Source organism: Hibiscus syriacus, unplaced genomic scaffold (genome assembly GCF_006381635.1).
Source record: "Hibiscus syriacus cultivar Baekdansim isolate YM2019G1 unplaced genomic scaffold, ASM638163v2 tig00110503_pilon, whole genome shotgun sequence".
Lineage (NCBI taxonomy): Eukaryota > Viridiplantae > Streptophyta > Magnoliopsida > Malvales > Malvaceae > Hibiscus > Hibiscus syriacus.
The window spans coordinates 828,707-844,253 of record NW_024062764.1 but is presented as its reverse complement, the minus strand read 5'-3'; the positions used below and the strand labels follow the sequence as shown (position 1 = coordinate 844,253).

Sequence of the window (15,547 nt, the reverse complement as noted above, 5' to 3'; positions counted from 1 at the left end):
AGTTTTATACCAATCAAGAAGTCATGATCCTTTGACATATTTTTTGACAAATATCAGGAGAACATCTATAGACATTGGGTCTCGAAAGTTTTATACCAATCAAAAAGTCATGATCTTTTGACATGATTTTTGACAAATATCAAGTGATTTATTAAAATTAATTAATAAAAATCACATCACTTAAGTCTATCTATTTTGTCAGACTATAAATAATCATCATAATAAACACTAAAAATTATTATAAAATCCTTCGAGAAGAGAGGGTCAACATTTTACATCCTAACTTTGACCCTCCTTCCTCATAAAACAGAGAGCCTCTGCACTAAGCAACGGCCACTCCACAATCACTAATCCGGACTTTTCAAACGAAAAAGATGAAGTACCTATGATCGTTGTGACCCATTTATTCCTATCAACAAATATCGTTCGGCACCGAATCCTTGGTGTTTACTGCATTTACGTTAACCCCACAAGCAAGTGCTTCTGAACTGATTGATAAACCTATAATCTGTAAATCATTATCAGCATTGTTTAATTAGGCTAATTAACGAATATGAGAAGTCTAAAAGAAGAGAAATGAATAAGGAAAGATGACATAAATGTTATACCAAGGAACTTGACTCATTTTGTCTGTTGAAGGTCGCCTGATATTAACTCCGTCCATATTTATCATACATCTAAAATGATCTTATATTAAAATACCATTTATTGATACAAGAAATTAATTTGAACTGATATTTTCTTTACAAAATTAATTAAGAGACGAAACCAATACGTTTTAAGTTAATGATGACGTTTCCATGAATTCCAACATCCATCGTGTGGTGACCAACGAAAACTACTAGTTATATTGATAGCAGCCTTGGGGTACTTGGTGACAAGCAGCCTTGAACCACTTCCAGTCGCCGAGGACAGCCGTTAAATCCCTAACCTTGGCGTTTATGTGGCGGAAACAATTCGCATGGACCGTCGTCACCGTGCCGACGTCTCGACTGTCTTCACAGAAGCCGCTAAAATACCTCGTCTCCAAGAAACTTACTCGGAGATGAAACTCGGTGACGATGCCATGTTGCATTAGGTCTAACAACACATCTTGCTCTTTTGACCTCGTGAATTTGTCCTTGAGCGACTACCATCTATTGAAGAGAGCGATCGTCTTGTTATTTGATTTGATGAGGTAGAAGCCCGTGTTGATCAAATTACGATCGGGTCGTGGATCGTGAAAATTTTTATCAACGCTAATTTGAAGATCCTCGGTTCCATTTAAACTTAGCTTAGCAAATGGATTTTGCAACCACATTACATCGGTGTCCCAATAGAATGAGCAAAATTTAGACTTAGCTTGATGTAATAATAAGTATATTAAACAAGAATAATAACTAAGGCATACCGAAAAAATGAAATTGTATCCACGCTTCAAGACATCCAAAAGAAAAAGGGTTCTTCTCCACGTCATGTTGATGAAATCCCCCGACATGTAAACCTTCTCCTCCCCGAAATCGACCCCCTCCATCATTAGTCGGTAACAATGCAACCGCTTGAACATGCATCGGTCGTGAGCCGCCTAATCCACTGTCACGAGGAGCAGATGGTCGAACAATGGCCTCATATCTTCTCCCAGCCAAAAGCTCTCCAAGAATATGTAACACTCTCATACTGATACAAGTGATCCGATCCTATCCGACCTGTGGTGTCACATTAGGGTCACCGGAACGACCCAGACTGAAAATCCTGGAAAATTTAAAATTTTTGTTAATCCATTTAAAACTGTAAAATAATTTATAGATAAAATACAAGTTTAGAAAATCATTTATTTATTAAAAATAGAATTCAACAATATCCAATAGTAAAACAAGTTTCAAACTCGAATATAAAAACATAATACAACCTATATGCCCCCTAATTACATGCATTGTATTCCGTAAGCAACGCCGGTGAAACTCCTTTACTGATGTCGATAAAAGCACATGATCAAACTCTTTAACCTGAAATGGTAAGTAACAGAGTAAGCTTTGGAAAGCTCAGTAATATAGAACTACCATATGAATGCAATAGGTTATCAGGTATATGGTAAAACATAAATTTTCTTAACGATACAGACATCATCAAATTCTTGCGACGAGCTCATATTTCATTAATTATTTCTTCAGGTAACCATCAGGAAATCAAAATATGAAGGAAATAATCAGAGACAAATTCAGGAGATTGAGATGAGGAGTGTAGTGTATGTGTTTCAACAAAAACATAGAAAGTGTACAAATCTTTTAAAACAACAACAGTTTAACACATATTTTTAAGACCACAATAATACCCTTCAACTGAACACCGATATACAGTTCCCCAAAATTACATGCATAAGGACTTACCCTAGGCCCATTGCGTGTAGGTGCCAACCTAAGGGAATATCTTGGGGCATGAGAGCATACCCAAGGGAGTACCTTAGGGCCTAAGAGCCTACCCAAGGAAGTGCCTTAGGGCCTTAGAGCCTACCCAAGGAAATGCCTTGGGGCCTCAGTGTCTACCCAAGGTCACCTTAGGTCCGTAACGAATTACCAGCTTGATCCGAGCTGAACCTCCATACTCTAGAATCCTAACCAGACAATATCCCAATAATCGGTTCATACAATAAACAGTAGATTCCATGATCCATAAATAAGGAACAATTATATTTTCCAATGAAAACAAGTAACCAGAGAGCACATATCATGTAACCATAGTTCATAAACAATAAATCAATACATCAGTAAATCAGAATATCGAACAGTTAAAAGATTCAATAAATCATTAACTTTGGTAAATCACATTTCAGGACAGATAAAATAATCATATATCACGTAGGGAACACGCTAGAGGATCCAATTATTTTCCAGAGGACCTAGCAATTATCAAGCGGGGAAAACATGAAACTTCTACAAACTGATTGAATTTTAGAAATGAGATCCTTATAAAAAGGGGGTTTGATAGATAACGGATTCATCAGTCACTTAGAAAGTGATTTATCAAGATCATATTATTCAGATATATTAGCAAGGTATTAAGGAATTATTGCATTAAAATTTATTTAGGATTCAGGCATTCCTAAAGTGATTCCATCAATCAAGCTTATAAAGGCATTTTAATCATTTAATTCCTGAGAAATTTGATAAATCAATTTAATAAGGGTATGTAGCGATTTACAAAATTCCAGATTTCAAGCATCTTAACAGGTTTTCAATTCCAATCGCAATGTACAATTCCCAACAAAGGTGACACTTATCAATTATGTAGGTAGAGAAACTTCACGAATATTCATTTCTTAAAACTAGATGCACTGCAAAATCGAACTGATCACCTTCAAAACCATATTTGGACGGATTATGAGGAGACGAACAAGCATTTAAGAAATATTTATTTACTTCCTGTGTTTTAATAGTATTAGGGATGATCGACCTACTTAGGCCGTACTTTAAAAACCTCAGGGGCATTATAGCATTTAAAGTTTCACCAGTATCTTCAGAAGTTATCCAAAGGCATTTACTTAATCCAAGTCATGAGGGTATTTAGATCATTCTAGTATTCGAGGTAGATTTATTCATTCTAGAGCTTAAGGGTATTCAGTCATTCCAGGGTCTAAGGCTATTTTAGGTTATTTCACACTTTAGGGGTATTTTGGTCATTTTACAGTACAATGGTATTTCAGTCCTTTCCTTCCGTCCAATCTTTCCATTTAATTCAAACTTGTCATTTATTTCAATCATTTCAAACAATTCTAACCATAAGAGTACTTTTGATAAGTCAGTCTTCAGGTGTATGCTTATAAATCAGAAATTTTGGGTCCAGTGCCTTCTCAGAGATTACAAACTATTTATTAGAAATCTTCCGAACAAAATAGGAACTTAACAGTTAAATCAGTAATTTATCAGATTAGATATGAATTCTCAGGGTACTTTATCAATCTGGGTCAATCCGAGCTATTTTTACCTCTCAAGGGTAATTTTATAATTTCTCATTTAGGTATTTTCGGTGTTTCAATTTTTAACAAGAGTAATCAAATTTTAAGGGTTATGAGGTTAAACGCTTCACTAGTTAATCACGAAACTTGGAATTGTTCCTTATAAATCTTATAATTTCTTATACGAGGCATTAGAGTTTTATTCAGTTATTTACTTTTTACTGCATTCGAATTGAGTTTAGAAATAATTAACTATACAGATGAGATGAAACATATTCATCTATGCACTTAGCAATACCAATATGTACCATAAAACATGCATAGGGTAGTAAAGTATTACCTCAATTCTCAAGCTACACCGGTCGAACATTCAAACTCTATTCGATCGCTCTCAAACTTGAATCCAACGTCCAATAATATATCGAGTACATATGAACATAAATTACATCAGAAATGGAGTTTAATTGCAAACAAAATATTGAATCGGGAGGTTAATCAGTGAAAAACAGCTTATCGGGTTCGAATTGGACAAAAACAGACTTCAAATTCGGACTCAAAACGTCGAAAAATAAAATATGACTTCTCAAAAAATTTAACTTTTTAGTCAAAGTCAAAGTCAAAGTCAACTCAGTCGAGTTAACTTAACGAGTTGACTCAGCTCCAGTTCAGTCTGACTGGACCGATCGAGAAGCCCTAGGCGCATGGCGACGCGTGCGACGGTGACAGAGGTCGTTGAGGATGATTGATCACTCCATAAGCTGCAACTTAACATTATAACCTAATTAACTCAAAATCAACTCAATATCTTGATGAAAAAATTGAAAAGGTGGCGGTCGAAAGTCTTACCCACGGCGAACGGCGATGGCACGATAATAGGTGGCCAAAACTCTTGAGTTTCGATCGCACGACGCTGGGGAAGCCAATGGGAATGGCGATGTGAGAGGGTTTTGGTGAAGCTTTACGATGAACTATTATGGCGAACAATGTCGATTTTCGGAGCAAAGAGGCTCGGGTTTTAGTCATCAATCGATTGCGAGTCGGATAAGGGTGGTGGTGCGCTCAACGACGGTAGGACAGCGATGGATTTGATGGAGGCGGGGAGTGGCAGGTTGAAGCTAGGGTTGGAAAATTAGTGATTTTAGGGTTTTAAATATGGAAAAGGGGGGATTGGTTTTGGTTTATAACCCGAGCTTTAAACGAATAAAATATATTTTATTTATTTTAATCATTAATAGTGCCTTAGCCTAGTTGGTTAGGTGTTGGAGGCCATAACCCTAAAGTCTTGGGTTCAAACCTTTTAAAACACTTTTTTCCAGTTTAAAGGAATGGGCAAATTCAAGGTTGAGTCCCTAGACTCTCAGAAAATTTAGAAACTACCATAAAATGTTGAGAATATTACAACTGGGTCCTTCAAAATTTTGCCTCAACTTCGGGGAGTGACAGAATAAGTCCAGAATTGTCGTCTCGGCGTCGACAGTCTACTCGACGTATGCTCAGTTGACGACCCCGATGATCACCATCTTGTTCGGCATGGAAGCTTCCTCTAATGCCAATTCAAGCTCGTCTTTTACAGGGAACTCAACAGTAGTCTGCAACAGGATAAAAAATTTGGTTTCGGTCCCTTTACTATGTTCAAAATTTAGGGTTTAGATCATTAACCATTCTGGTTAGGATGTTAGAATTGTTTTTTCTTTCTTAAAACATCTCTTTCAAACTCATTGGCATGATTTTTTTTTTTTTGAGTTGGAATGAATATTTTCAAAAGAAATCTACACTGGTTTTCACGTTAAATTAATATTTAATGTTTAATATTTAATATTTTTTTAGTAGAAATGTCACGCAAAGTAGCTGAGGATGAACCGTTTAGTTGGCATGGTTTACTTAGGGGTGGACATGGGTCGGGTTTTTAGACCACCCGATCTGAGAAGAAAGAGTATTTCACCCGTAACCTGACTTGACCCGACGAAATTATAATTCCACCCGACTCAATAGGCAATTAAAAAAATCCGACCCGACCCGACCCGATTTAATTTTTTTTATTTATTAAAACCCACGCTTGGTCGGAGAAGAGAAAGAAGATGAACAAACCTCCAGGTGATACAATTTTCATGGTTTAGAGTTTTAGGTGCTGGTTGCGTAGTTTATTGCACCAATTTATAGAGGTATAGGTGCATGAAGCTTGGATGCTATCACGTTCAGTTATCATTTATTATTCAGAAAATTCTTTGAAAAGGATTTGGAATTTTTAAAAATTCGGGACAACTACTATTCTCACGAAACACAAAAAAATGGGTATCTGTTTTTATAATATATTTTGTATGGATATATACTTATTTTAACCCTCGGAACCATGAAAGTTGCCGACTAGGGTATGAATAGTCAAAGTAAAAAAATAATAATTATGCATTAACTATTCGGGCAAAATCAACGAGATAATGCGTTGAATTTTTTTTTCACGAGATAGTGCCCTCGCCAGATTAATTGCTCAGATGGGGTGATCTCTACAATTCCCATATAGGTCGCCAGGTGCTCCGGGCGACGTCCCTGTTAGATGGGGTAGGTCGCCATGCACACCCAGCGACCTAGGTAGGTCGCCATGCAATCCATTCAGCCCCCAAAGGTCGCCATGCAGTCCATGCTTGGCAAATGCCTGAAGATACGTACTAAATTGAATTATGTGATATAAAGTGTTATTGAAGTCATACAAGTAGAAAGAAAAATCAACACAGTTCAATTTTTCAAAATCTTATAATCTTGAATTCAGAACCAGAGATTTCAGGTTGAATATTTTTATTTTTATTGAACTTTTCACGTGTTCTGTACTAATCAAGTGAAATTAGAAATTTATGTTTGTTCTGAGATAAAATTATAATATTTTAGATAATTGGAATTTTGTGAATGAAATAAATTAATATGACAATGCCATTTTTAAAATGAGTTTATGTAAAATCTAGTCTGAAATAATCGATCAATTGATCGAATATCAATTGATAAACAAAAAAAAGTAAATCAACTTTTTTATTTTTCAAAAGGTTGAAAATTATAATTCTTCATTTAAACAAAGACTAAAAACATTTAAAAAGAAATATTAGTTTTTAGAAGGGTGAAAAATACTTAGATTTAAATTAGAGGGACTGCATTTTAAATAGTTGGATAGTACAACGACTGAAAACATGATTAGACCTTTTATTTCTTTATATTGGATGAGTATTTAGTATTTTCCAGCCTAAGATGCAATATTATTAATATGATATTGTCCACTTTCATTGACTTGTCTTTGGCTTGTGCTTGTTTGCTTTCTGCTTGTTTAAGCAATGAGTCGGCTGCCAAACGGCTAAACATTTATTCATGGACTGCATGGCGACCTTTGGGGGTTGGATTACATGGCGACCTACCTAGGTCGCTGGGCGTGCATGGCGATCTGGTAGGTCGCTGGGCGTGCATGGCGACCTACCCCGGGGACTGTAGAGATCACCCCATCTGAGCAATTAATCTGACGATGGCACTATCTCGTGAAAAAAAAATTCAACGCATTATCTCGTTGATTTTGCCCCGACTTAGGGTATGAATAGTCAAAGTAAAAAAATAATAATTATGCATTAACTATTCGGGTCGGGTAGGATTATTTTAACTCTAAACTCGACTCCGACCCTACTATGAATATTTTAATATAAAATCCGACCCGATCCGAACCTGAATTTTAAAAAAAAAACCCGACTCGATCGGGTCGGGTCAAAATCCGTCGGATTCGGGTTCCATGCCCTTCCCTAGGTTTACTAAGGTTATTAACTTACAAATGAATATAATGTGTTATGTTATGCGAATTAAACATTGGTTTTCACGTTTATAATCGTCCATATTTGACGTTAGATTAATTCATATTAAATATGACAAAAGTCAATTATAAATTATCCTTTTAGTTTACTTTGTTTAATTTATATTATTAAAATATAACGAATTAAGTGACTTTATTAAATAAAGGTTGATTATTATTCATAGAGGTTTTTTCGAGCATGATTTTTATAAGAGTGTGTAAATATTTATTATCAATTGATTGATAATCTCTCAAGTAAATACTATTTTATAATCACCCACACTTATCAAAACTAATACTATTATAATTTAAATTCAAATTTAAAGATTTTCACATCTCATCTCACTAGATTAACTAATAATGTTATAATAATATCTATTAAATAAAATTTAATTCTATTTCACATTAAATTAATATTTAATGTTTAATATTTAATATTCTTCTTAAACAACTCCCGATACCGGGTTTCAGTTGTGCACCAATTTTAATGTTTTAAAACAAAAGTAAATATTTAATATTAAAATAATTTAGGTAAATTATGTTTTAAATACCTAACATTTTGCCTATTTTCCATTTAGTCCTTAAACATGTCATTTAGGATGTGTGTTGTTTCATGTAAATGATTTTGCGAAAAATGTTTTCCATGTTTTCAAGTGTTTGGTTCAAGTAGAATAAAAAGTCAATGTATGTAACCCCTCAGACCGATACATGTAACTCGATCCGATCTAGGGTGTCACATTAGGGCCACCGGAGCGACCCACTGTAAAAATCTCAGAAAATTTAAAACTTTTATTAAAACATGTAATTCATAAAATGATTTATCAGTATGTAGAGATAAAATATATTTTCAGACTCGTATATAAAACAAAATACAATTACATGACCCCTAATCACATGTACCATACTCTGCAAGCAACGTTAGAAGAACTTCTTTACTGATGTCGATAGATGTACTGGTACGATTCTTTTAACCAGAAAAGGTGAGTAACAGAGTGAGCTTTGGAAAGCTCAGTAATACAAAACTACCAGATGATGCTGAAGAATGTGCAGATGCTGAAGAACGTGCAGATACAGATAAACATATATTTCCTTATCAGTTTAGACATCTACAGATCTTTATGTTGAGCGGAAATCCTCCTGATATTTCAGGTAGTAACAGACAGTGAGCTCTCAGTTCAGAGAAATATTTCGGATGACTGAGTTTAGGAGATCAGAATAGGTTATCTAGTGTGTTCCCTCAAAACCAGTGAAAAGATACAGATATTTTTAAAACATATTTTTTATTTATCAAAAACTATAGTAATCCCTTCAACCGAACATATTATAATGTGTAGGTTCCCCAGATCCATACACCCCCTGCACAACAGTAAGACCCTGAGCACAAAGTCAAGGAACCTGCAAATATATTTCCTCCAACAATACCCCCAAATAAAACATTTACCGTCAATAAACAGAGATCAAAAAACAAAACATAATTCAGATCAGATATCAGAACAAAATCCAGGTCAGGAATCAGAACAGATTTCAGATCAGATGTCAGAATAGAATTCAAATCAGAAATCAGATAAAATATTCATGTGACTAGGGAACACACTAGAGTTTCCAGATATTATTCAGAGATATTGGATAATCTTATCAAGAAGAGAAACACAGATCTTCAATTTACCGATAGAAATTCGGAAGTTAGAATCACTATTGGAAGAGTTCATTAACTGACAGAATCATCAGTTATTCAGAATATGATTTATCAGGATCATCTTATTCGGACATTTTTCGGAAGCTTTATGTAATCAGAAGGGTATTCAGAATCCTTTACATCGGAGTTACTTGTGTTTTCATACATGACTAGAGTAATTTGAGCTGATAAGGAAGAACAAAGATTCATGACCTTTACAATCTATGTCGATTGATCGGATTATCGAACAACTCTTATATGAATAGTTCCCATAACTAATGCTTGTCGACTGGTGATAGGGAAGCGGTGGCGGATTGATAAACGTTGCTCTTGTTGAAGAATCAAACCTAGAAAAGATCTAGACTCTATGAAGAACAATAAGGGATGAATGGGGAAGGTGGCGGTAATAGATAGGGTTCTTTAGGGTTTCTTTTTAGTGCTGGAAACAAGATAAGAAATAAGATTAAAACAAGATAAAGAAAAGATAAAGGAATTGTAAATAAAATAAGATAACCAAGAAATCAAAAGATCTCCCTTATGAAGGTGAACGGTAAAGATGATTGATGACGTGGATGGATATGTGGAAAATCGATGGATAATGTCCTATCGAGCCCTCCTAGTCGCAATGAAAAGGCAAACACGATAATATGGCTCTAACCAACCCTCCTAGTCACGATGAAAAGGCAAATTGGAGTGTGAAGATTAATCTCCCTCGCAAGAACTTGAAAGAACTCAAGGAGAAGAAGCTTCGAAGGCACAATTCAATCAACACTTGCAAAAACGAACTCTCGTTGTATTATTAATCAAAGAAATCTTGAATTGCAAAGTTTAATGAAGCCTCCTTTATATAGGGGCTGAGTTCTAAAGGTCCTAAATAACTAATGAATAAAATAATAATAAACTAAACATATCTTAACTCTAATTCCTAATAAAATAATAATAACTAAAGATAATACTTTTAACCTAACCTTAATTCCTAATAAAATAATAAATCTAATCCTAAAAGATAATGCATCATCCTATATTAAGTTATATTACAAATAATCAATAAAAATATTGAAAATTCGTAATATTTACAAAATCCCGTATTAATCCCGTATAGGATTTTCTGCATGCACCGTCTTCAGTAAAATAGTCATATCTTGAGTTCCCGATATCGGATTGATACGATTCAAGAACCGTTGGAAAGATAAGATACAGAAGGTTGTATCTCCAGAAGACATATTGACTAAATAAGATCAGGATCCCATTCAAAAAGTCATCGTAAGTCTGCTTCTGTTCTGATCTTCTTTTCCAATGCTTGGACGAGTGGATCATTTGGAAGAGTTATTACTTATTCCTTTGATGTGAGCCTTGTGATGCATGTATCATCCTATCTTTCTTAAAAAAGATTCAACCTCGAATCTGAAACATTAAAGGGAGCAACATTAGAATCGTTTAATGATTCATTCACATTATACTTACCGAATAGATATGCTTTGAATCTTCGAGACTTTGTTCTTCTAATAGGTTCGAGTAGAAACATTAGTCCAAAGAAGCATGTATTATGGACTCTGGTGCATGTATCAACTGGTCAATTCATTGTCCTTCCAAGGTATTTGCTCTTTAATACCACAAAATATTGTCCATAGATCATCTTCGGAATCATCATTGAATAGATCTTCCAATGTCTTTATTTCATTTCCACACTTCCACAATATCATGAAATGCTGACGTGCTTGGTTCGTAGTTCATGACCCAAAAGGAGAGTACATCATGTAAGTTCATTAGCATTCCCAGACTCATCCAAATCACTAATTTAATTCTCAGTCATTGAGCTTACTTAGATCACTTAGTAAAGTCTATCCTGGTTACTTCAGAGTTTTCCAGAATAATTCGGACGTTTCTGAATTTCAATACATATTATACTTTCGTTCAGTTCAATTTGATATCCGTAGTTGATTTGTCTAATAAATATCCACTTCTTAGTACCGAATGTGATCTAGAGTTGAGTTGAGCTGAGTACTTTCAGAATTATCATCGATCCAAACTTAGGAGACGAACCAAGATTCGAGTGGTATCTAAGTTATTCAGGTACTGACATAGCATTAGCGTTGGTCAACTCACTTAAGTTGAGTTACATAACTTTTAAGGGTAGTACAACACCCATGTTTATTTGGATTTCTTAATTAATCCAAGACATTTACTTAGTCTAGGCCATAAGGGCATTTTGGTTATTTTACAGATCTAGGGTATTTCAATCATTTCATTTCGTCAGGTCTTATTATTTAATTCAAATTTATCATTTACTTCAATCCTTTTGAATAATTTTGTCAAAAGAGCATCCTCGATAAATTATTCCTCAGATATTTACTCATAACTCAGAGATTTACGGATTATTAGGAATTTTCTGTATAAACATGTGAACTTAACGATGAAACTAGTAATTCATCGATTTAGGTGTGACTTCTTGAGTACTTTTCCATTAAGGGTCAATTCGGGCTATTTTTCCCTCTCAAGGGTAATCTCGTAATTTCTTAACCATATAATTTTGGTATTAAAACTCTTAATAAATATAATTACAATTTAGAGATTCTAGGGTTAATCGCTTTCTCGGATAATCTCTAAACTTTAAATTATTCCTTATCAACTTCTAGTATCTTGTACAAGCCATCTTGGGTTTAAAAATCGGTTATCCAGATTTCCTAAGCAAAACTAGTATTTTCCATACACATCAGTAGTTTCATCATATCAATATGTCTTTACAAACTTCTTATACAACTTCGAGGGTCAATTCTTGTCTTTTTACAACATAAGGATATTTTCGTAATTTTTACCTAATTGAAGTATTCTCATAATTTATCACTTAAACTGTATTCAGTTCAAATCCATTCATAATCAAACATGCATAATAGACCAATCATATATATATCCATGCATTTATCCATTATCAACATGTTCCATAAAGCATAAAGATGTAGTAATGTATTACCTCGATTTTCGTGCCATACTGATCGACCATTTAAACTCCATTCGATCATCCTCGATCTTGAAATCAACTTTCAATAATTCCTCAAATATATAACAATAGAAATTTCATAAAAAATGAGGCTTAATTTCGAAAAACATATCGAATTGGATGATTAATCAGTGAAAAACAGCTTACCAGGTTCAAATTTGGCAAAACGGACTTCAGAATCTGACTCTGGATGTCAACAAAACCCAAAATTTTACTCTTGAATTCTAGCTCACCAATTTGATTTATAGCTTCCAATCTTTTTCTAACAAACACGGACGATCTATCGTACAAATACGACTTCAAATAATTTTCCTTGCCATAAAAATAACTAATTAGAATCTAACTAATAGTTTGGAGACCCAATTGTTAAAACTAAAATCTTTAGGAGTTAATATAATTTTTAATTACTAAAATTAGGGACTAAATCAATCTTAATAAAACCATTATGCCATAATCATAACAATATGAAAGCTAAGAGACAAGGTTGATCTTTTAACAACTTGGATGACTTACCTTGTAATTTCCTATTCTCACTTTAATAACAAGAGAAAATAACCTCAGTGACCAAAAATCCCAGATAATATACGATTTTGACCAACTTTTTTTGGATTTGCGAAAATGACCAACAAAATCGCAATGCGATCTCTAATTCGTATTGCGATCTCCAGTATCGCAAATTCGCGTTGCATTTCGCGTTGAGATTTTCCATTTCGCGTTGCGATAATCGCGTTGCGATTTTCCAGTTCGCGTTGCGATTTTTCATTTCGCGTTGCGATTTTTCATTTCGCGTTGCGATAAGTTAAAATCGCATTGCGATTTTCCATTTCGCGTTGCGATTTTCCATTTCGCGTTGCGATAGTCTACAGTTGTGATAGTTAAAAAAAAATTTGTTTCTTAAGAATTTTCTCTAAAAAGATAGTATCCGCGTGGACGTGTCGAAGACACGTACGACCACGACCACGACCCGACCCAAGACGGACGGCGGCGGTGCGCGAGAGTCCCCCTTGTTCTCTATCACTCAACAAGGAAGTGAGAAAGTCAAGCCTTAAATACTATTCCCAATAGTGTTTCCAATACTATGTAGGATTTGAGCATTACCAACACTTGTTCCCAATACTATGTGGGATTGAGCCTTAAATAGTGATATTATTTTTTAATGTTTTGCTTAAAATTGAAATAATCGCGATTGATTGTAGATTGACTTTTAATTATGACATATTTAATCGTATAATACTAATGCAATTGGTTGTTAATTCAGTTGTTTTAAGGTGCATGATTGTTAATTGTTTCCTGAATAATCACATTGTATTGGAAACAAGTGTTGGTAATGCTCAATCTCACATAGTATTGGAAACACTATTGGGAATGATATTTAAGGCTTGGCTTTCCCACTTCCTTGTTGAGTGATAGAGAACAAGGGGGACTCTCGCGTGCCGCCGCCGCCGCCGTTCGTCTCGGGTCGTGGTCGTGGTCATGGTCGTGGTAATACGTGTCTTCGACACGTCCGCGCGGATACTATCTTTTAGAGAAAATTCTTAAGAAACAAAATCTTTTTTTTAACTATCGCAACGACAACTGTAGACTATCGCAACAACAACTGTAGACTATACACGAAATGGAAAATTGCAACGCGAAATGGAAAATCGCGTTGCGATTTTCAATTATCGCAACGCGAAATGGAAAATCGCGTTGCGATTTTCAACTATCGCAACGTGAAATGGAAAATCGCAACGCGATTTTCAACTATCGCAACGCGAAATGCAACGCGAATTTGCGATAGTGGAGATCGCAATGCGAATTAGAGATCACATTGCGATTTTGTTGGTCATTTTCGCAAATTCAAAAAAAGTTGATCAAAATCGTATATTTTCTAGGATTTTTGGTCACTGAGGTTATTTTCTCTAATAACAAACCCCCAAAACCACGTTATTTGCTATTCTCCACTTTAACTTTTCTTTCTTGTTTTTTTCATTTAATGTAGCCATTTCCACCGAAGAAGTTTCACTGGCGGGTAGTCAAACCTGGTGATACTACCATCGTTCGAAAACAAAATACACCATCGAAACCACCTTGTGCTCCTCTACACGGATCCAACCTCCGATTATTGATAATGGTTCTAGATGGTCGTTTATCTATCGAAAATCATTCGTTTTCAAGAGCTTAAGTTGCACCGGCGTACCATTTTCGTTCTTTAAAGTGGGCGAGGTGACCACGAGTGCAACGTAATGACCCGGATTCGAACCCATGATTTCATTAGCACTAACCGACCAGTAAACCCTCTCGATCTTGTTCCCTGGGTGTTGAATCTCCACGGTGGCTGCCTCAGCAGTTTGACAGTTCCCCATATGATCTTTTCTTTTAAATAATCTTTGGGCTGCTGCTCTCTTACAGTTACAAAACCGCTTTCTGCTTGAAACTACTTTTGTATTTGCTAGTGAAGCACGAAGCTGTAATGTAAGACGGAGGTTGTAGCTGCTTGTGTTCCTTCTCCACCGAAAAGAAAATTGAATCGGCGTTACCAAATCCCCAAAACCGCTCACTTTTTTTTTCTTTTTTTCTCTCATGTCTCTATCTTCAGCTTTCTTATTTTTCCTCATCTACATGCCCCTTTACCCTTAGATAATTAATACAACAAAGCTACACGTATATGATAGAAAGTCTTCAACTTTATTTGGTTGCTTTCTTTGTCAGACTTCAAAGACTTTTATCTTCATGTTTGGGTTTGTATAATAATTTTTTTTTCAATTATAGAATGTCATTATCCTTATTTTATTTCTATTTCACCCAACAATTGTTCACATTCTACCTAATTCATTATCATCAATTGTTTAATAAAATAATGGTCTAATAAAACAATTATTTTCCAACCAACTTCATATTTAATCTAGAAGAAACATAACCACTAAATTAGGGTGTTACAATGTAAAACAAATTACTTGTCAACTGAAAAATCACGCTATTCTCCGTAAAATGACTTATCCTTTTATTTTCGGTAAGTTGTTTTACATGCCTTCTCACTTCATCTGGAGAGCATCTGCTACTTCAAAAGCATTCAAAACTCCTGTAAAAAAAACCACAACTGGCGTCTCATCTCATCCTTTTTATAGCAACGAAAATCAGGTGATAAGT

At 34.9% G+C, this 15,547-nt stretch overlaps 1 pseudogene; it reads right to left on the bottom strand.

The window, feature by feature from the left end:
* Positions 1 to 783: 783 nt before the first annotated feature.
* Positions 784 to 15,015, bottom strand: LOC120129674 (annotated as a pseudogene).
* Between the last annotated feature and the right edge of the window lie 532 nt (positions 15,016 to 15,547).